The sequence below is a fragment of the Mustela lutreola genome, chromosome 7, assembly GCF_030435805.1.
Source record: "Mustela lutreola isolate mMusLut2 chromosome 7, mMusLut2.pri, whole genome shotgun sequence".
Taxonomy (NCBI): Eukaryota; Metazoa; Chordata; class Mammalia; order Carnivora; family Mustelidae; genus Mustela; species Mustela lutreola.
The window spans coordinates 93145024-93168445 of NC_081296.1; the positions used below are offsets into that span (position 1 = coordinate 93145024).

Genomic DNA, 23422 nt, shown 5'->3' on the forward strand with positions numbered 1-23422 from the left:
TCAGATTTTTCAACAGAAACTTTGTTAGGTCAGAATACAGTGACATGATACGTATTCAGAGTGCTGAAAAGAAAAAAGTCTATGGCCAAGAACACTCTATCCAGCAAAGCTGTATTATTCAAAAATAAGTATTTCTGTAAAAATCAGCTAAGAAACTCAAAATAAAAGGCAATATGACTCCATATATCTAAAATATGGGAAGGAGAGAAGCAAAAAAAGAGGTTAAAACTTAAGCTACCATCAACTTAAAATAGACTGCTATATGCAGAAGACGCTATACACAAACCTAGTGACCACAACAAATCAAAAGTCAGTAATGGGGAAAAAAGTCAGTAATAGGGGTTCCTGAGTTGCTCAGTCAGTTAAATGTCTGCCTTCGGCTCAGGTCATGATCCCAGGGTCCTGGGATTGAGCCCCACATCTGGCCCCCTGCTCACTGGGGATCCTGCTTCTCCTTCTTCCTCTCCCCCTGGTTGTGTGCTCACTCTCTTTCTCTGTCAAATAAATAAATAAAATCTTTTTTTTTAAAGTAATAGATATGAAAAAATAAGGAGAATGGAATCCAAGTATATTACTAAAGAAAACCAACTTATGGTATGAGAAGAGAGCAAAGGAAGAAAGGAACAGAGAAGAGCCACAGAAACAAACACAAAACAAATAACAAAATGGCAATAAATACGTACCTGTCAATAATTATTTTGAATCTAAATAGACTAAGTACTCCATAAAAAGACATAAGGTGATGGAATAGATTAAAAAACAAACCCCATCCATATGTGTCTTCAAGAGACTCACTTCAACCCTAAAGACACCTGCAGACTGAAAGTGAGGGAATAGAACTTGCAGTTCTAATGCAAGTGGATGTGAAAAGAAAATACTTATATCAGACAAAGTTGACTTTATTTATTTATTTGACAGACAAAGATCACAAGTAGGCAGAGAGGCAGGCAGAGAGAGAGGAGGAGGCAGGCTCCCTGCTGAGCAGAGATACAGGGCTCAATCCCAGGACCCTGGGATCATGACCTGAGCCGAAGGCAGAGGCTTTAACCCACTGAGCCACCCAGGCGCCCCCAAAGTTGACTTTAAAACAAAGAATGTAACAAGAGATGAATGAGAACACTATAATCATTAAAGGAACAATCCAACAAAAGACATAACAGTTGTAAATATTTATATACCCATTATGGGAACACCAAGTAAAGCAGTTAATTAACAAACATAAAGGAACTAATCTATAGTAACACAGCAATAATAGCGGACTTTAACGCCCCCACTTACATTAATGGACAGATCATCTAAACAGAAAATCTAGGAAACTGGTATTGAATGGCACACTGGAACAGATAGATTTAATATATACATTCAGAACATTCCATCCTAAAACAGGAGAATACACTTTCTTTTCAAGTGCTAATGGTACATTCTCCAGAATGGATCACATATTAACTCACAAAACAAGTCTCAACAATTTCAAAAAGATCAAAGTTATGCCATGCATCATTTCTGACTACAGTGTAATGAAACTAGAAATCAACCATGAGAAAAAATCTGAAAAGGACACAAATACGTGAAAGTTAAATAACATGATACTAAACACTGATGGGTCAAGTAAGAAATCAAAGAGGAAATTTAAAAAAATACATGAAGACAAATGAAAATGAAACAAAACAATACAAAATCTTCAGGATGAAGCAAAAACAGTTCTAAAGAGGGAAGTTTATAGCAATACAGGCCTACTTCAAGAAGCAAAACAAAAAAATCTCAAATGAACAACCTAACCTTACACCTACTAGAGAAAGAAGGGAAGAAAAACCTCAAAACCAGCAGAAGGAAGGAAACAATAAAGATCAGAGCAGAAATAAGTGATAGAGAAATTAAAACAAGAGCAATGAAACCAGGAGCTTGTTCTTTGGAAAGATCAACAAAATTGATAAACATCTAGCCAGACTCATCCTAAGGAGGGAAAGTCAAATAAACAAAATCAGAAATTAAAGAGGAAAAATACCAACTGACACCACAAAAATACAAAGGATTATAAGAAAGTATTATAAAAAAATTGTATGCCAGAAAACAGGACAACCTTGAAGAAAATGGATAAATTTCTAGAAACTTATAACCTACCAAAACTGAAACAGGAAGAAATAGAAAATTTGAATAGACTGATTACCAACAATGAAATTAAATCAGTAACAAAAAAACTCCCAAGAAACAAAATTGCGGAGTGTCAGGTGGCTCTGTGAATTAAGCCTCTGCCTTCGGCTCAAGTCATGATCTCAGGTCCTGGGATCGAGCCACACATGGGGCTCTCTGCTCAGTGGGGCGCCTGCTTCCCCCCACTCTCTCTGCCTACCTCTCTGCCTACTTATGATCTCTCTCTCTCTCTCTCTCAAATAAATAAATAAAATTTTTTTTAAAAAGAAAAAAAATTGCAAGACTAGATAGCTTCAAAGGTGTATTCTACTAAATTTCTAAAGTACCTAATCTTCTCAAACTTTTCCAAACAATAGAAGAAGAAGGAAAGCTCCCAAATTCATTCTTCATTCCAAAACCAGATAAATACCACCACACAAAAAAAGAGAACTACAGGCCAATTATCTCTGATGAACATAGGAGGAAAAAACCTAAACAAAGTATCAGAAAACCAAATCCAACAATACAGTAAAAAAAAATCATTCACTACTATCAAGTAGGATTTATTCCCAGGTTGCAAGGAGTTCCATATTTGCCCAATCAGTGTAATGCATCACATTCAATAAAAGAAAGGGTAAAAACCATGTGATCATTTTAATAGGTGTAGAAAAATCATTTCAGAAAGTACAACACCCATTCATGATACAAACCTTCAATGAGGTAGATCTAAGGGGAACATACTCGACATAATGAACGCATTATATGAAAAACCCATAGCTAACATCATCCTCAGTGTTGGAAAACTAACATCATACCCAAAGGTATGGAACAGGACAAGAATATCTACTCTTGGCACTTTTAATCAATGTAGTGCTGGAAGTCCTAGCTGTAGCATTTAGTCAAGAGAAAGAGATAAAAGGCATCCACATTGATAAGGAAGAAGTAAAATTCTCACTATTTACAGATAACATGATGCTAAAACCCTAAAGACCCCACCAAAACTACTAGAACCGTTAAATAAATTCAGTGAAGTTGAAGTATATAAAGTTAATGTACAGAAATGTATTGAATTCCTATGTTCTAATAATGAAGCAACAGACAGAGAAATTAAGACAACACTCCCATTTACAGTTGCACCAAAAATAGTAAAATACCTAGAAATTGACTTAACCAAAGAAGTGAAAGATTTGTCCTCTGAAAATTATAAACCAATGATGAAAGAAATTGAAGATGACACAAACAAATGGAAGGACATCCACGCTCATGGATTGGAAGAATAAGTATTGTTAAAATGTAACACCCAGAGCAATATACAGATTAATACAATCCTTATCAAGATACCAACAGCATTTTTCATGGAATTAGAACAAGCAATCTTAAAATTTGTATGGAATCAGAAAATATCCAGAATAGCCAAAACAATCCTGAAAAAGAAAAAACAAACAAACAAACAACAACAACCTGGTGGTAATAGCAACACAGACCTTCCCCAAGAAGCAAGAAAAATCTCAAGTACACAACAGAACCTTATCTCTAAAGAAGCTGGAAAAAGAACAGCAAATATAGCCTAAATCCAATAGGAGAAGGTAAATAAAGATTAGAGAAGAAATCAATGATAGGGAAATCAGAAAAATAGTAGATCAGACCAATTAAACTAGGAACTAGTTCTTTGAAAGAATTAACAAGATTGATAAACCCCTAGCCAGACTTACCAAAAAGAAAAGAGAAAGGATGCAAATAAATAAAATCATGAATGAAAGAGGAGACATCACAACCAATACCAAAAAATTGCAAACAATTATAAGAACATATTATGATCAAGTATATGCCAACAAATTGGGCAATCTGGAAGAAATGGACAAATTCCTAGAAACATATAAACTAACAAAACTGAAACAGGAAGAAATACAAAATCTGAACAGACCCATAATCAGCAAAGAAATTGAATCAGTAATCAAAAATCTCCCAACAAACAGAGTCCAGGACCAGATGGCTGCCTAGGGGAATTCTACCAAACATTTAAAGAAAAAATACCTATTCTTCTGAAAATGTTACAAAAAATAGAAATGGAACAAAACTTACAAACTCCTTCGGTGAGGCCAGTATTACCTTGATCCCCAAACCAGACAAAGACTCTATGAAAATTGAAAATTACAGACCAATATACCTGATGAACATAGATAGAAAAATTCTCAACAAGATAGTAGCTAATTGGATCTAACAGTATATTAAAAGGATTATTCACCATGATGACTAAGTGGGATTTATTCCTCAGCTGAAGGGGTGGTTCAACATCCACAAACCAATCAATGTGATATACCACATTAATAAAAGAAAGGAAAAGAACCATATGATCCTCTCAATAGCTACAGAAATAGCATTTGACAAAATACAGCATCCTTTCTGGATTAAAACCCTCAACAAAGTAGAGATAGAGGGAAAATACCATTTTTCAAATCAAAGTACCTAAAAGGCACAAGAAATGATTTTTGCTGCTGTGATTTGGCACATCACTTGATACACTATAAAAGTCCATGATTGTTATACTATCTATAGAAAGTACAATGCTATTAAGTGCTAACAGAATCATCTTTACCCTATAAGGGGCCAGCACATATCTTATCAAAAATTTACTTTTTTCTTTATCAATAAGACATTATCTTTTCAATAAGACATTTTATTTGCAATCTATGAAACAAGATACATGAAACTCAGTTTCATAGAACAGTCAGGGAAATAATGCCATAATATGTGTTCTGTGTGATAAGCCCATACTAATTCAGCAGCTACTATTGATATAATTTTGGGAGACAAAATTAAAAATAAAAACTTTTGATTGTTTTGGAAATACTTGCTTACCTCATTGAGAATTGTGAGATTCAGTTTCCATATATGCTTTCATATCTCCTTCTCCAGCTTTTAAAACCCCAAATTCTTCTCTTCATATTTTGCAATATCCTCTGTTTTGATTATTTATCTCCCTAATACCGTTGTATGTGTCCTTCCATTTAGCCTTCATTTTTGGCGATGTGTAGATCATGCTGGCATTGGTACTGTCATTCTCATTTCCATTATCTGAGCTCTTAGAAAATATGTTCATAATATGTACAATGCTAAAAATTAAACTAGCACAATGTTGATACAAAGCGCAGCTGTTAATGAACAAAGGCAAAGATGAACCAAGAACAGTACAGTGACTGTGTACTTATGTTGAACTTAAGTTACAGTACCAGGAAAGATGCAGCGATGGATAATCTATGATTTTGAAGCACAAGTCATGGTTGCTAACATTAGTGGCCAGGGGAAAAAACCAGCAACTTCAGGAAGCAAATAATCTATTCTGTATCCATCAGACACTAAAACCAGTGTTGTTTTTAGCTCTGTTTTTTGAGCTGTTACATGAATTTTTACTTTCCCCCCAACCTTCTGCACCCATTGCCACAGACTGGAACTTTAATCCCGGTGAGGAGTTTCCAAAATGGTTGGTCACTCTGTGGACATCTCTGATGTTGTAAAGTAGAGTGTGCTATTGAAAGTGATACAAAGGAGATTTTATACTTGATAAAATAGAAATTACAGAAGCTCTGAAGATTTTTTTCTTTGTTAAGGACTGATAAAATGTATGACTTAATATCAGTGGAAAGAAAATAATCTCATAGGTTTTAATGGAATTAATTAGGGCAGGCATACAAAGATAGGAAATCACTGATTTGGAGGCTGTTAGAATATCTCGTGAATGAAGTGCATAAGGTAGATATATGATTATTAGTAGAAAATACTGGGCCTGTAGCTCACTGATAAGGACAGAAAAAACTTCAATGAACACTGTAGGACCAATACAAACTCCTTATGGAGTTAATATGATGATCTAAAAGGAGGACTCCGACACTTGAATAAAAGTAAAACAAATAAAACTTTGAAAATTTTGAATGAATAACAGGAAAAGAAGTGATGAAATAAAGGTGGTTTTTGCCCTGCCTACCTGAGGTTCAGTAGATCCTCTTATCTTGAAAAGAAACTGTCTCTGCCCCGATGGTGATGTGCCCTGAGAGAAATATGCTAATCTGCCTAATGAAGCAACTATGTACTACTCACTCGTGCTTATCACCTCTATCCAAATATTGTGTTTTTAAAGGTGCTAAGGGAACCCATACCAGCTGATATGAATGGCTTGAGAGTCCATGTGTAACTCAGGGAATTTGGTTGCATAGAAGGACCACATTCTTCACACATTTGGATCCAATTGAGGCTATTTTATTGCTTGTAGAAAAATTTTTAAATTGAAATAAGACTTCTTATGGAGAGTCAAAGAGATGTTTTGAAAGGGTGGTCAAAATAGACCAACATTTTAAGAATATGTAATAGGTGATTTGAATAACAATGATCAGGGACAAACAGCTAGTGACCTGGAAGAACAAAGAGAGACACACTAAGCAAAAATAAAAGAGATGATGTGAAATGATAGAGAAAACCTAGTATGTGAAAACAGGAGTAACTAGAAGTGAAAGGAATAGGTGAAAGAGAAACCACATTCAAAGAAATAATAGAAAAAACTAACTTGAACTAAAGAAAAACTCAAGTTATCAAAATGAAAATACATAATAAGGACTGGGGGGAATAAATTTCTAACATTACATACTTACGTATGTAAATTTATATATATGTATATTTATATATACAGAGACACATACACATGTTAATTGTGTAGGCATATCTAGGTAAAATATCTAATGAAGAGAAAATACTTTTCTAGTATTAAGTTGATTATTTGCAAAGGAAAGAGCATCATACTGGCATTAAATTTCTCACAAAACCAGAAAATAATACAGTGCAACTCTGTTTATAAGTCTTATGGAAAAATACTACAATTTAAAGATCCTATATCTACAGGTGCCTACATGGCTTTGTCGATTCCACATATGACTCTTGATTTCAGTTCGGGTCATGATCTTGCGGTCTGAGATTGATCCCTATGTGGGACTCTGCACTCAACGAGGAGTCTGCTTGAGATTCTCCCTCTGCCCCTCCCTCTGCCCCTCCCCACACATACACATGCCCTCTCTCTCTTTCTCTCTTTCTCTCAAATAAGTAAATAAATATTTTTTAAAAGTAAAGATTCTATACTAGCCAAAATATCATTTACACAAGAGGGCAAAACAAAGACGTTTGTTTTTAACATGTAAAGCTAAGAAAGTGCCAATTTATACTTTCTGGAAGAATTACTTGAAGAATTATTAGAGCCAAAATAAATAAATAAGTAAAACACAACTCCAAAAGGAAAGGACAGCATATAAGAATCAGTGAGGCCAGCATACCTTAAAAATTTATAAATAATTTTAAAGCAGTGATAATTTTAATTGTGATGTGTTGAGAAAGGTTTCTCAAAATATGTTACATATAACAAGAAAAATCCAATATGGCATGAAGCTACACTTTTAAACTATTCAATGTATACTGCAGGAGTGGTAGGTGAAGAACATAGAGGTTTTAAAAAAAAAAATCTTATTTTGGCTTTTAAAGTTCTTCCTTTATTTATTAGATATGTCAATTATGAGGTGATATAAAACTTAAATTAGTATCTTGAATAAGAGAATCAGTATAGCCAAGTTGATTATTTTGATTAAAAGGGTAGATTTTCCGGGGCACCAGTGTGGCTCAGTGGGTTAAAGCCTCTGCCTTCCGCTCAGGTCATGATCCCAGAGTCCTGGGATCGAGGCCTGCATTGGGCTCTCTGCTCAGCAGGGAGCCTCCTTCCTCCTTTCTCTCTGCCTGCCTCTCTGCCTACTTGTGATCCCTCTCTGTCAAATAAATAAATAAAATCTTAAAAAAAAAAAAAGGATAGATTTTCCAATTCATGGATATACATGAAGTCAATGAAAGAATTTACAACCATATCTATTCACTAATCTTTGTAGGATATGAAAGGTGTGTTATTTTTTAATATTCATGTATTGAAAATGTTTAATAAAAGCTTATATACTACATGCTGGAAGTACAAAAAGGAAATTTGCCATGTACTGGGAAAAATGCAGATATATTTAGATGAAAGCTATAATAAATATATATACAAGGTTAAGTGAAGCATAGGAAAAGAACAGTCTTTGGGGAAGATGTAAAGGACTTGACAGAGAGGAAATTTGGGTCTGCTAGTGAGCAAGGTGGGAAAGGTATGTTGAACAGTGAGAACATAGCTTATGGATAAGAAAATGCAAATGTTCATCCCAGGTAACTAGATCATACAATGAAACTTAAATTTAAATGTATTGAAATTGGTGTGAAAATGAAATACCTGTTGAAAGCAACTCTGCATACTTCAGTACTCCTACGATTTATGCCTAGGTACTTTTTAATTTAAAAATGACAATATTTTGAGGAATTGTGTACAACAATAGATGTTCACTACGTATTGCCATTAGTTTTTTGGGAGAGGAAAGAGGATATAAATTCCTTGGCTTATTTTTAAACAGTGAGCTGAGGAACCACTTCTGCCTTCCTGGCTTAGGTCACATAAGACGTAAAGGGATTACAGCCCTTTGCTTCAGTAGTAGCCATGGCTGCCCTCATGGGTAAGGAAACTCAACATGATGGACTTATTACATGGTACCCATAACGTGTCCATTTGCACGCAGAAGAGAAAAGCGTGATCAGGTGCTATTCCTTGTGTAGTTTTCTAGTATTCCTGTGTAGAGCTCAGGGAAAAGACCGTCCTAGTGTCAGGGTAGAAGAGATTTGCTTTGATTGCTACTGTGCTGAGAAATTAGGTCTTCTCTTAAAATTGAGAAATCACAGAATAAGTCCTATGGCCCAATACAGATTTTCAAACATAAAAGCTAATAGCTTGTTCCACTATTTACACATTTTGCTAGCTTCCATATATCAGGAGGTTCCTTAGAAATTTTAGAATTTTAAATGTTACAAACTCTCATTGGAAGTTGGCTTCATTGAAATGGATAAAAATTTTTTTGGTGGTGCTTATTTGTCTTGTTTGTAATTATGTAAATGTTCAAATTCCTGTTTTAGAAAACATAATCTAATAGAACGTGGTAGAGTTTTCTAGCTGCTGATTTTTCATATTAGAAAGCATTGTGCACAAGAGGCAGCCTAAATAGTATTGCTTTAGAAAGTTTGCTTTTGTCAGTTGTTTTTTTTTTTTTATTACAATCTCTTTCGGTGAAACGATGTATTTACATGTTGTTTAAAGTTGCTGTCCCTATTAATTGTTCTGATGCCTAACTGAGGCGTTCAGAACTGATAATCGGTAGGCTTTTCTATTTAATGCTGAAAGAACAAGCTGCTTATGATGACCCAACAGAGACAGGAGGAAGGTTTGTGAAAGGGGTGTATTCATCCAGCTCTAATCCTTGTTTTCAGAAAGGCAGTGTCTTTAAGTGTTCTCTAATTAGTGAATAGATATGGTTGTAAATTCTTGTAGATACCTCTTTTGTAGGTCGGGAGATAGATGCCTGGCTTGTTTAAACCTTTGTTTTACATTTCTTTTAAGTGAAATTTTGATATGAACATTTAACAATAGAAAATAGTAAAAGTAATTTATACACATAATTATTGCTATTAATATGCTCCATTGTCCTATTTCTGTTTTTAACATCATCATAATTAGAAACTTGAATATTATATATCATACAATGCTGTCTAAAATAAAATACGGTTTTATTTTTTGTTTTCCTACTTGCTTGTTTATTTTGCTGATCTCTTTGTACACATAAAATAATGTTTACTGCTATGAAATAAATTCTTTTTGGGTTTGGTAAAATTGCTTATACCAGTCACCTAGGAAATGTAAGCTAGGGAACAAGACACTGATACTTAGGCATACCAAGAGGAAATATATTGCTTCAGTGAACTGAATATAAAACATGATCAGTGAAACACCTGGAAATCAAAAAGAACAGATTTTAGTTATGCTTCTCTTTTTCAAAGAACTTAAGTGCTTAGCTGTTATTGTTAGTACTAGAGAAGTAAGTTGGCAGTGACATTTGAAATATGATAAATAAAAGCCTACAGAACGTCTGCTTCTACTTTTAGCACTTCTCTGATTCCTTCTTCAGAAATTGCATAATGGAAACTACCATAGAGTTAATGCAACTCTAATATACAACTTTACTTGTTGTAATAAATGTATTCTCTATTACTCTGTAATGATAAAGCCATAGTTATTGAAACTGCCAAAGATATTGAAACAGAGGGATAGGAGCTTTTTGCCTTTATCACCTGTATTATTAATTGGAGATAATTACTGCAGAGCAGCTGGCTGTTGGTTTTAGGGAGCATCAATTGTTCTCCTCACCCAGCTGTTGACTAATAAGGATAGTCAACACATCTGTTTCAACAGCTGGTAATTAACAAGAGCCTAATTGCTGCAACTCTTTTAACATCCAATCTGTGAAAAAGAAGGGATGTAGAAGAATATTATTTACTTTGTGCTTTGCGCTTTCTGAGACCAGTTTCTCTTTTTTCTCTCTCCCTCCACTTTTTTTTTCTTACTTTGAACACCACTGCCTTTGTATGAAGCATTGAATGGCAGGAGAACACAATATGGTAATCCAGAGCTTAACTTTTTCAGATCTTTGTTGGTGTTTCTTATTGCAACATTTCTTTGCTAACTTGCAAGATAAAATGGATCAAAAGCATTTTGAGTAGTTCCATACAACAGTTAAAATCCGCAGCAGTGTGCCCTAGGCTGTGTTGCTGTTGTCTGCAGCATCCAAAAGGAAACAGGGAATTCTCTTTTCTTATGCTTTTCACATGCTTAGACACAGCTCCTAAATAATTCCACATTCATACACAGAATTTTTGTTCAAATCACTATATACATATATTGATTACCACAAATAAAGACAGTCCTTCTTCCTTTGACTTAGCAATCTTTCTTCCTTTGATTGAAAACTAAAAACTGGAAGAAAAAGAAAAAAGAAAACTTTAAAATGTAGTTGCTTTTCTTAATGCCTGTAAGTCAACTTAAAGTATTTGAGAAAACTTTTATGAAACCTTTCTTGTCCTTTTTCTCTTCGGAATGTGTTTTGGTCTTTTTTAAAATTTTCCTTTAGTTCAGATGACTTCAGTTATTTCTTGTTGATTATTTATAATAAATGAATAGGAAATTTACTGGATTAGTCATAGAAACCTGAGTAAAATGGTTTCACAGACGGGAAATTTATGAATTAACATTTATGTGATTTTTTTTTAGCACTCTTATTTAGTTATGAACTACTTCAATAAAAATATATTTCATATAGCCTTGGCTATAAAGCTTAATGTTTTTATAATTATAATTTTTACTAGTTATATATGTTTACATGTTTAAAGATCTCTTTGTCTCTTATTTTGAAAATTTCCATTTACCAAATATGTTCCTTTCTGCAAGAATGTTTTCCCAGTTGTAATGGTCTTTCCATAATCTTTTACATTTTCTTTATGGCCTATATTAAAAAACTTTTTGATGAATGAGAACTTTATTAATTGAGGATCACATAATTGTACTGATTTTCCTTTTAATACATTCACAAAATTTTAGGTTAATGTCAAAATTAATTTGACACATAATGATTATGGTACTTATTAGTGTCTGAAAAATTCTTAGCTAAAATGTTAGTGAAGTTCACTTGATTAATCCTGCTTCACTTACTTCTCAGTTGGCAATATTTCTGTGCAGGCAGTTCTTTAATTGTTGTTAGGTATGTTGAAAGATACAGAAGAAATTCTACCCAAGTGCTTGCCATGGACTGAATTGCAGATTGCATAATTTCAAAATTTTTTGTTGGCAAGACAAGTTTAGTTCAGCAGGTGTTCAGGTGATAAAGTATAGTATAGATGTAGTAAAAAAACAAACCCCCCCCCCCAAAAAAAAGATCCTGAACAAATAAACAAAACACTGCTGACTAAAATTTTAACAAATAGGAGGGCAACTGACATGTAGAGAAATGTTTATGACTCAAGTGTAATGGAGGGGAATATTGTCATTTTGGGAAATGTTTGCTTCTTCAGTTTAAATAAGAATTTAATTTTCTCTGTGTGCTCATGTTCTTAGGTAGTTCAAGAGAAAGCAAGCTTAGTGAAAGGAATGTATCATACCATGAGAAAGGAAAATGCACTTTTGGGGGAAACTCACATTCCAGCTGATGCTTTAAGTGTTTTCCTACATGTGATTTTTCTTCCTGAGGAAATGATCTTAGGAATGAGTGGCGTAGTAGACAGAAATTCAGTGAATTAATATGTATTCTCTGAAGACTATAACTACTACATGATGAACCTGTTTTCTAGATGTTAGAAGAGAGAAATCTTGTTAAATGATGCATAGAGTATTAGTGAAGCTAGTGAGGTAGTTAGTGATTTCACATATATTAATATAAATAGCTTTCAGAGGTATAGTCAGGAAGTCTCAGAGATCGGACATCTAACTGGATGTAACTAGGAACAAATCTTAAGTCAAGGTAATATCTTCTGACATAGAATTCATTCAACAGAAAAGAAAAAGCCTCTGCAGTCTGAATTAATGGATAAAGACATAGTTCCAGACAAATAGGTTAAATTATTTATGTCTTAAAAAGTGAATGCTATCATAAACTAAAAATGAAAATACAAAAAAGTTTTCTCAGTGAATGATGATGAATGGTAAAAGAGCTAGGAGTTGGGAGTAAATTGTGTCATCTCTGGATTCATCACAATAAGGTATAATGACAAGTTTAATGTTGAAGAGGTTGGCGAAGTAGTTAATGCACAGACTCAGGATTATTTACTAAACTGGTAGTTAATAGTTCTGAGTTCAAGTTCTGCTTCTAACACTAACTTTTTATTTATTTATTTGAGAGAGAATGAAAGATAGTGAGAGGAAGAAACAGGCTTCCCGCTGAGCAGGGAGCCTGATATGGGGCTCGATGCCAAGGCTGTGGGATCATGACCTGAGCTGAGAATGACAGTCTTCCTGGATTAGGAATTCTTGACTGCATATTTTTCCCGCTTTGCACATTGAATGTATCATACCAGTTCTTTCTGGCCTGCCAAGTCTCTGTGGACAGGTCTGTTGCCAGCCTTAGGTTTCTACCCTTGTAGGTTAAGGACCTCTTGTCCTGAACTGCTTTCAGGATTTTCTCTTTATCTCTGAAATTTACAAGCATTATATCGAGGCGTTGATATTGATTTTTATTGATTTTGAGGGAGGTTCTCCATGCCTCCTGGACTTGAATGCCTGTTTCCTTCCCCAGATTAGGGAAGTTCTCAAAATAGTTTGTTCAAATAAACCTTCTGCCCCTCTCTCTCCTCCTCTTCTGGGACCCCTGTATTTGAATATTATTTTGCTTTATGGTATTGCTGATTTTTGAATTCTCTCTTCATGATCCAGCAGTTTTCTCCCCCTCTTTTTCTCAGCTTCTTTATTCTCCATCATTTTGTCTTCTATATCACTGACTCTGTCTTCTGCCTCATTTATCCTAGCAGTTAGAGCCTTCATTTTTTTACTGCATCTCAGTAATAGCATTTTACATTTTGACCTGATTAGATTTAGTTCTTTTACTTCTACAGTAAGGTATTTTCTACCGTCTTCTGTGCTTTTTTCAAGCCCAGCTAGTATCTTTATAATTGTTTTAAATTCTTGTTCTGACAACTTACCTTATATCCATATGGACTAAGTCCTGGCAGTGAGTACCTCTTCCTATTCTTTCTTTTGGGATGAGTTTCTCCATCTTATCATTATGTCCAGAAAAGAACAGCTGAAAGAGAGAGAAAAGACAAAAAAAAAAAAAAAAAAGCAACAACACCAGGGAAATACAAACAACACAAACCAGAAGAAAGCAGACAAAATACAATAAAGAAAAAAAATCGAACAAGAAGTAAAACAGACAAAACAATAAACTAGATCTTGTGTGTATTTTGGTCTGCTTATTAAAAGGAACTAGATCCCTAAATAGGAAAGAATGAAAAATATTTATACAAAAATAAAATACAATGAAAGGAAACAAAAATTATATATATATATGGCATATATATATATATATATATGTTAAAATTAAAAAAGAAATTAAAAAGGAATTGATAAAATAAGAAAATAGAGAAACAACCTGAAAGACTAAAGGATAAAAAAACAAAAAACCCACAAACTCTATATACTGTTTTCCCCAAGAGCTGAAGTTTTGCAGTTCTCTATGAACCGTAAACCTGGTGTTAGCCGGTTGTTCCTACTGTTCTTCTGGAGGAGAGACCTATTGTATTGATTTTCAGGTTTCCTTACCCTGGTGGAATTGCACACCCCCCCCCCCCGCCAGGGACCAGGCTGTGTGTAAGCAGCTCTGTATTGCACTCTGTGGCACTGTTTTACTCCCTGAGGGCTTTCAGCACCCAGGTTGGGGGAGGGATGAAAATGATAGCATGCCAGTCTCTAGCCCTGGAGCTGAAGGTTCACACACACACTCCACTCCCCACTTCCCAATCCCCCACCCCCACTCTTCAGTGAGCCCTCACAGAAAAGCAGTCAATCACTCTTATCTCTCTGGTTTCCATCCTAACTCTCTGTTCACCCATCCTGTGACCAAGTGTTTTTATTTCAGGCATGTGAACCAGTCTCCAATCTACAAACTTTACAGACTTCTGTGGAATGGACCCATGCTCTTCCTTCCAGGGAAGGAGGGGTTCTTGCCACACATCTTCCTTTTGCTCGACCTCTGCCTAGAGAGCAGTCACTAGACCGTGTAGTGGTTCAGTTTATGGGAACACAGAGTGGAAAGCCAGGGCCTAAGCACCTGGACTCACTGCTTTCAGCCTGCTTCCTGCTCTGATTCTCTGCCACATTCAGGCACCCCATTCTTTCTGTGACCCTAGGGGTCCTGAGACCACACTGTCCTGTCTAGAATTCTACCTCGGTTCATCACCTGAGCATCTTTAAGCCAGGGACATCCCCATCTGTAGCAAACTTCTAAAATGTCCAATTTTGTGCTCCACTACTTTATAATACTTTATAGTAGACTGCTTAAGAGCTCCCTCCTCACTGAGGTTTATCTTCCAATATAGTGCCCCAGATTCACATCTCCATACCTCCTATCTTGCAAAAAGTGGTAGCTTTTCTACTTGCAGAATTGCAGCAATTCTTTTCTCAGGCCTCCCATTGATTTTGCAGGTGTTCAGAATGATTTGATAACTAGCTAAATTCCAGGGACCAGGCAAAATTTGGGTTCCCTACCCACCCCCATCTTAACTTCTAGCCATGTGATCAAAATTCTTACATAGACAACCTTTACATTTCCAGTACTTTCATAAAACAATGTTAAAAGAAAAAAAAATACCGTAAGAATGGTTATAACCAAAATTTTACTTTATTCTTTATATATTTGGTTTTAGACTAGACAACCCTACAGTAGGTTGTTTTCAGAGAAAAGCTTGCAAATGCAGTCTGAAACCTCAATTATTTCTATTTAAAAGCAGGTCAGGAATATTGTGAAAATAAACAAATCCAGTTAATATACTGAATGTAAGAATTCTAAATGTTAAATTGTGAAAAAACAGATTGGTCTATTTTTGATGGTATAAGATGTGCTAAATTTCAATGTAAACTTATCCTTCCTGCAGTGTATCCAAAAAGCGTGGGGATACTTTTGCTGTTAACCTAGCAGGTCCTGGAAAAACTCTAATTTTCGTGTATTATGAGACCACAGAAAATAAAGGAAATGTTGCAAAAATTTTACTTCACAAAAAAATTGGAAATAGAACCAGAGACAAACCCCTCTCCAACAGTAAGAAAACAGATGGTCCACAGCTGCACTAAGGACAAACATCTACAGAAATACTCTCATCTTTAGCTAGGATCCCGATTCCTAGAGCAGGAAGGCTAGGTCACTGAGCCAGAAATTCTAGCATTAATCCAGGTTTCTTGAACTTTATTAAGAATTGTTTCTCCTGGCTTCCTGATGAAATAGGCACAAGTCCTCAAAGGAAGGTATCCTTAACTTAGTCCAGTAGGATCCCACAAATTATCAGGAAAACATTAAATCCCAACCAAAGATTAATTAAACACATGAGGAAGAAAACCCTTGCTAATGACAGTCAGCAGATACAATAACTTCCAAAAAAGAACACACAAACACAACAGACAATCCATCTAAAGAATATAGAATAGCCATGTTTGAAATGCTTCAGTAAATACTTAAATAGAGTATGAATCACAACCATGAATAAATCAAAAGCATTTTCTAGGAAACACCATGAAAATCTGGAAAAGAATCATATTCAAGTTCAAAATAAAACAAGAAGTTTTTGAAGTAAAACATTCTAGATAAATGTCAGATTATATACAGCTGAAGAAAGAATTAGGGAGCTGGAAGACATATTAATTGGAATGTATCTGAAAAATTACCCATAATACAACACTAGTAAATAAAACCAATATTAAGAGATATAGAGTGAGATAATCCTACAAACCTTTAATTGGGCTCCTCCCAAAAGGCGAGAATACAGACAATCCTGGAAAAGCATTATTAGACTGGAAAAATGACTGAGATTTTTTCTAAAGCTGATGAAAGATATTCTTCCAAAGCAAGATAAGAAGGATATCCACACCTAAATCACATTATAATGAAATAGAATTCTGACATCAAAGAGACACTTATAAAAGTGTCCAGCCAAAGGAAAAAAGATTGCTTTCAAATGAGCAACAGTTAGATTTACAGATGACTTCTCAACAGAGCAGTGGACTTCAGGAGACATTGGAATAATGCTTTCAATATGCTGAAAGAAAATACCTGCTAATTTAAAACCATATATCCAAAATGAATATCTCAAAGAATGAATATGAAATAAACATATTTTAGGCAACTAAAAATTGATTAAGTCATTTAAGCTTTTTAGTAAAGTTTTTAAAAAGCTGTTTTGTTTTGTTTTTTTTTTTCCAACCAGAAGGGAATAAAACACAAGAAAAGTGACAAATGCACAGTGACTCAAAAAGCATTTAATACTGATATTCTTTGGGGTTTAAACCTAAATAAATTAGAATATATTAGAAATAAACAGTAATAAACTGGGAGGAGAGTATAGAATAAAGGGTTTTATTGTCCAGTAGTGTTAATATTAGGTTTTTGATAAGTCATATTTTTCTTGTAGTTCCTAGGATAACCATTAAAAGGGTGTAAAGGAGAGTATAACATTTAAAGTAAAGAGGGGGATATGGGATGATGATAATAAAAGAATCCAAGAGATAATAAGGAAAGGTGATATAAAAAGAAAAAAGGTAAGTATCAAACAAAAAGAGCATGATGGGATTACATATTTAAGCACAAATGTATAAGTAATTACATTAAATGTGATGGGATCAAATATTTGAGTTAAAAAATGTTTGAGTTAAAAAATGTCTGTTAGATAGAAAAAAGAATCATACATGCTGTTTACAATAGTCACTTCTAAACCTAGGCATATAAAGGAGATTGAAATCAAAAGGATATTAAAAAGCTATGCCATGCCGAAGCTAATAAAAAGATTGCTCTTTTTTTTTTATATTTTTTTTCCTGTTTTTTTTTTTTTTTTTAAAGATTTTATTTATTTGTTTGACAGAGAGAGAGCACAAGTAGGCAGCACGGCAAGCAGAAGGAGAGGGAGAAGGAGGCAGGCTTTCTGCCGAGCAGGGAGCCCAATGTAGGGCTTGATCACCAGACCCTGGGTCATGACCTGAGCTGAAGGCAGCTGCTTAACTGAGCCACCCAGGTGCCCCAAAAGATTGTTCTTAAAACTATGTTAATATCAGGCAAAATATAATTTAAAACTACAAGGTTTTTTGGTTTTTGTTTTTAAGATTTTATTTATTTACTTGTCAGAGAGAGAAAGAACACAAGCAAGGGGAGTGGCCGACAGAGGGAAAAGTTGGCAGAAGGAGAAGCAGACTCCCTGCTGAGCAAGGACTTTTCCCCACTGCCCCCGCCATGTGGGATTTGATCCCAGGTCTCTGGGATCAGGACCTGACTCAAAGGTAGAGGCTCAACCAACTGACCCACCCAGGTGTCCCTATAAGGTTTTTTTATTTGTTTGCTTTGCTTCATATGTAATAGGTGAAATCATGCCTCCTTGACAAGGTGGTTTCCTATACTCTGCAATGTTACCATGCAAGCACACGGTTGCCATTAACCACTATTAATTCCTTTTTTCCTTTTTTCATTATATGCCCTGAAGAACTTATTCTAAAACTTGATTTCAGATATTTTGTCTCATTGTCTTTAGAAACTATTCATTTTAGACAGATCAAATGTATTGAACATGTTGTTGCATTTCCATTTTTCACTTTTTCTGACATTATCTGACATTCTAACAATATTATCTGACAACATTAACCAAAAACTTACATAGACCAACATGTATTCTGGGCTCTGTGTAAACCTGTCATCTCTGACACTCGAGATATGTAATCTGCAAACTGTGGCCTCTGAACCAAATGACTGTTTCTGTAAATAAAGTTTTATTGGAATAAGCCTTGCCCATTCACTTGTATAGTGTTTAAGGCTCTTCTCACACTACAACAACAATTGAGTAGTTGCAAGAAAGACTATATGGCCCACAAGTCTAAAACATATTACCTGGACTTCAGTGATCATAGTCTAGACTACCACATAACTCAAACTGATACTTTAAGCACAATCCTTTTTCATTTTATTGACCTGTTACTTGGGACAGTGCTATTTCTTACTGACATCAGTTATTTCCACAGTAGTTTTACATCCATAGTTCAATAGAGTCTATTATACAGCTTACATACTTGTTCACTCTGATATGGCTATTTCAAATGATAAGTTATCTCATTTTATCATTGCCTAATAGTCGTGTGAGATGGATATTATCCACCCCATTTTACCAATGAAAAAATTGACGTTCAGAGGCCCTAATTCAGACTCATAGAACTACTTACTGGTAGCCAAACCTAACTTTGTCCGTAATAGCTGTGCTGCGTTCTTTCTGGAATGCTCCTCTCCACCTCCCTTCTCTGTTTTTTGAATTCAGCTCACCCCTCACAGATCATTGTCTGCTTATGAATATTTTGATTTCTGCTTCCAATTACAAATTGTTTTGTTCCCTTTCTCATGTCAGACCATAGATGACTAGACACTGCATATAAGAAAGACTGCTTTTGAGTCCAGAACCTGATCATCCTTGGTCTGAAAGTTCTCTCAGTAAGACAGGTACTTAAGGTAATAACCTCTTAGGAATTGTCTTTTTTTTTTTTTTTTTAAGATTTTATTTATTTATTTGACACAGAGAGAGAGAGAGATCACAAGTAGGCAGAGAGGCAGGCAGAGAGAGGGAGAAGCAGGCTCCCCACTGAGCAGAGAGCCCGATGTGGGGCTCAATCCCAGGACCCTGAAATCATGACCTGAGCTGAAGGCAGAGGCTTAACCCACTGAGCCACCCAGGCGCCCCTAGGAATTGTCTTTAAAGAGCAATACACTATGTAATATACTGTTGTAAGCAATCCCAATTTTCCTATGAAGAGAGTGTGTAATTGAAATCCAGTCATTTTTATCCTTTTCATAGTACCTTTCAATTTTTTATATCCTTTTGCATGATAATTAGTTACATGTCTTTACTATGTTTATAACCTGCTTCTGAGGGTGAAAAGCCAAATACTAGGATGGCTATAGTCATATTATTAAGCAATTTTCTAATTTGATGTATTGTTGGAACATATCTAATTAGATTCCTTACAAATGTGTCCGGTAGTGTAACATAGTCTATATGTTATGATTACTCTATAAAACAATTCTACTAAAATGGTTAACATATATTAAATTATGCCATATTGAAGTGTGGTCTTGTATGGTAGAATAACCAGTGTTTTTTGGATACTTGTATTCTAGTTTCAGCTTTCCTTCTAACCAACTATGAAATCTTGGACAATTTCCAAATGTTTCATTAAATATATATTAACAACAATTTTCTCACCTATAAAGTTGGAGACTGTATTACCTCTAAGATCCTTTTCAGGTCTAAAATTATTTGGCAAATTGATTTAATTTGTACAGTATGTTTCATTATTTAGCAGATATCACACTTAAGATCAAATGCCTTGGTTCTCTGATAAAACCAGATTACCATTAATGGTCTTGGAGTTACCAAAGGAAGGCTTAATTATATTAGACTGTTACAATTAAAAACACATTTAAAAAACACTAAGAGGGCGCCTGGGTGGCTCAGTGGGTTGAGCCTCTGCCTTCGGCTCAGGTCATGATCTCAGGGTCCTGGGATCGAGTCCCACATCGGGCTCTCTGCTCAGCAGGGAGCCTGCTTCCCTCTCTCTCTCTCTGCCTGCCTCTCTGTCTACTTGTGATCTCTCTCTGTCAAATAAATAAATAAAATCTTTAAAAAAATAAATAAATAAATAAATAAATAAATAAAATAAAAAACACTAAGATTTTGAAGTAAGATAGAAATGGTTTCTCCACAATATCCATAACAAATTCTGTTCAGTGATGTAGGTGGTGTACTGTTCTGTCTATCATTCTAAAGTACTAGATAAGAGTCTAAGGAAACAATGAAGTTCATTTCTAATTTGGCAGCAATACAAATGGTTGTCCTATTTAGATGGCATTGCTCAATGTATAGTTTTGGGATGAGCTTTTCAATTATAAGACTAACCTAACATTAGTTAACCAACTCTTTTTCCAGTCACTAAAGGTAAATAAGTTTTGGGTATATAATGTATAGCATAGTAACTAAAATTAACAGTACTATATCATATATTTAAAAATTGCTAAGAGAGTAAATCTTAAAAAGTTCTCATCACAAGGAAAAAATCTGCAACTATTTGAGTTGATAGATGGTAATGAAATTCATTGTGGTAATCATTTCACAATATACATACATCAAATCATTATGTTGTAAACCTAAAACTAACACAATGTTAACTGTCAATTACATCTCAGTAAAACTGGAAATGAACAAAAAAAGGATAATGGTACAAGGAAAAACAGGTGTAAGGAGAAGATACTAAAGATATAAAACACACTGTGATTTTTCTGTAAATTTCTATTTATTATCAATAACTGTTATCAAGTGATATTTTGATTCCATTGCTTCACCTGGAATTAGTTCAGTTGTTTATCCCAGGTGTGCTAAGCAATACCTTTTATATGTTGGGAATAAGTATGAAAGGTAGTTGGAGGACATATAAAATTCTGGAGTATTACCATTGAAGATTCCAATGAAAATTTCAAAGTTTTCCTTATTTGGAAAACAAAAGAAAGGATCAAGAATGTTACAGTTCTCTTTATTCATAAGAAAAGGACAAGGTATGGTTTTTGTGTGTGAGTGGAGTGAGGAGATGAGGAAAAAATCTAAAACATATGCCGCAGGCCAGAAAAAGATATTTTGGTATTGCTAAGAAGGGAATTTTATTGTTTTGGAGCAGGGGAATATATTAGGTTAAAAATCATTTCACCTGACTGGCTCAGCCAGTAGAACATCCAACTCTTGATCTCAGGGTCTTGATCTCAACGTCATGGCTTCAAACCCCATGCTGGGTATGGAGCCTACTTTAAAAAAATAAATAAAATATTTAAAATACCCATTTCACATTTTAACATTGCTGTATGCTTATTACAATGGATGGTGTCTTAGAAGCATTATTGGCATGATTTTTCTGCATAAAATTATAGTGTTTTAAAGTCAGTAGTATCTTAGATTCAATGAAATTTGGTGATGAGTTCATAAGATTTGTTTAGGGAGTTGTAAAAATATAATTGTGATTATATATGCTTAGAAAAATTATTTGTTACAATAGTAAAATTAGTGGATTTAGGAGGCCATGTTTTAGTCAAGAAGACAAGTGTTTTTAATAGATAAATTTTGGTGGAGTAAACAGCAGAATGTTTATATTAACTACTATTAGGGAGAGATGAACCAGCAACACAGTTTAAGAAATAGAAGATCCAGCTAATGACTAAATACAATGTTAACTCTCAGTTGTTCCCATTACTAAGACTAAATACATACATGATTCCCAGTTACAAGAGTCCATGCCAAAAACTTAGGTGAAGTTTTGGAGGAATTAGAATAAAGAACAAAAAGAGCAATTATATGTGGAAAGGCTTGAATGATACATAAAAAAGCAGCATGCTCAAGAGTATCTGGTACATCTCTGCTTGTCCTTTTCCCTGCAAGTGTGGCTAAGATGTATGAAAGTTAATCAAGTGCTTGTGAACCCACACATTGGTATTACTTATCAAATTCCTAAGTAAATACTTTTGTCTGTCCTGTTCTTGAGAATACAGGTGAGCCTAGCACATATGTGTATGTATGTGTGTGTAAACATATCTGTTAAATGTTTACATATATTTACATATGTATATTCCAGAATGTTATATAGTCTAGCAAGTTGCTTAATTTTCATGAACTTCAATTTTATCACCTATAAAATAAGGATATTGGAGTTATCTCATAGGTTGATTGTGTGGATAGACTATAGGATTTCAAGCACTTGATAAAATGCCTAACCTGTAGTAGGCATTCAACAAATGGCATTATAGTTAAACACAGATGTTTTCAAGTTACATCAATTTAAGTAGCAAGTTTGGCAGCTTATTTGTCATGTATATAAATTATAATATAGTGTGTATATATATATGTAGTATATATAATATAGTGTGTACAACTTACATAAAGTACAGAAAGGGAAATTAGAGAATCAATTCCATTTACTATAGTACCAAGAATCATAAGATACCTAACCAAATAATAAACCAAACAATAAATCTAATGAAAGAGGTAAAGGATCTGTACTCAAGGAACTACAGAACACTTATGAGAGAAATTGAAGAAGAAACAAAAAAATGGAAGACCATTCCATGCTCATGGATCAAAAGAATAAGCATTGTTAAAATGTCCATACTGCCTAGACCAAGCTATACTTCCAGTGTCTTCCCGATCAAAATTCCACTGGCATTTTTCAAAGAGCTGGAACAAATAATCCTAAAATTTGTATGGAACCAGAGGAGACCCCAAATCGCTAAGGAAATGTTGAAAAAGAAAAATAAAACTGGGGGCATCATGTTGCCTGATTTCAAGCTTTACTACAATCACTTCTCAGCCTTTTGGCTAAGATCAAGTGTCAAGCTTTACTACAAAGCTGTGATCACTAAGACAGCATAGTACTGGCACAAAAACGGGTGCATAGACCAGTGGAACAGAGTAGAGAGCCCAGATATGAACTCTCAACTCTATGGTCTAATCTTTGACAAAGCAGGAAAAAATTTACAGTGGAAAAAAGACAGCCTCTTCAATAAATGGTGCTGGGAAAATTGGACAGCTATGTGTAGAA

At 34.6% G+C, this 23422-nt stretch overlaps 1 protein-coding gene across 7 annotated transcripts in view; it reads left to right on the forward strand.

The window, feature by feature from the left end:
* Positions 1 to 23422, forward strand: part of MIPOL1 (mirror-image polydactyly 1) — a 327451-nt gene that overhangs the window by 190357 nt on the left and 113672 nt on the right. The gene's annotated exons all lie outside the window — the stretch shown is intronic.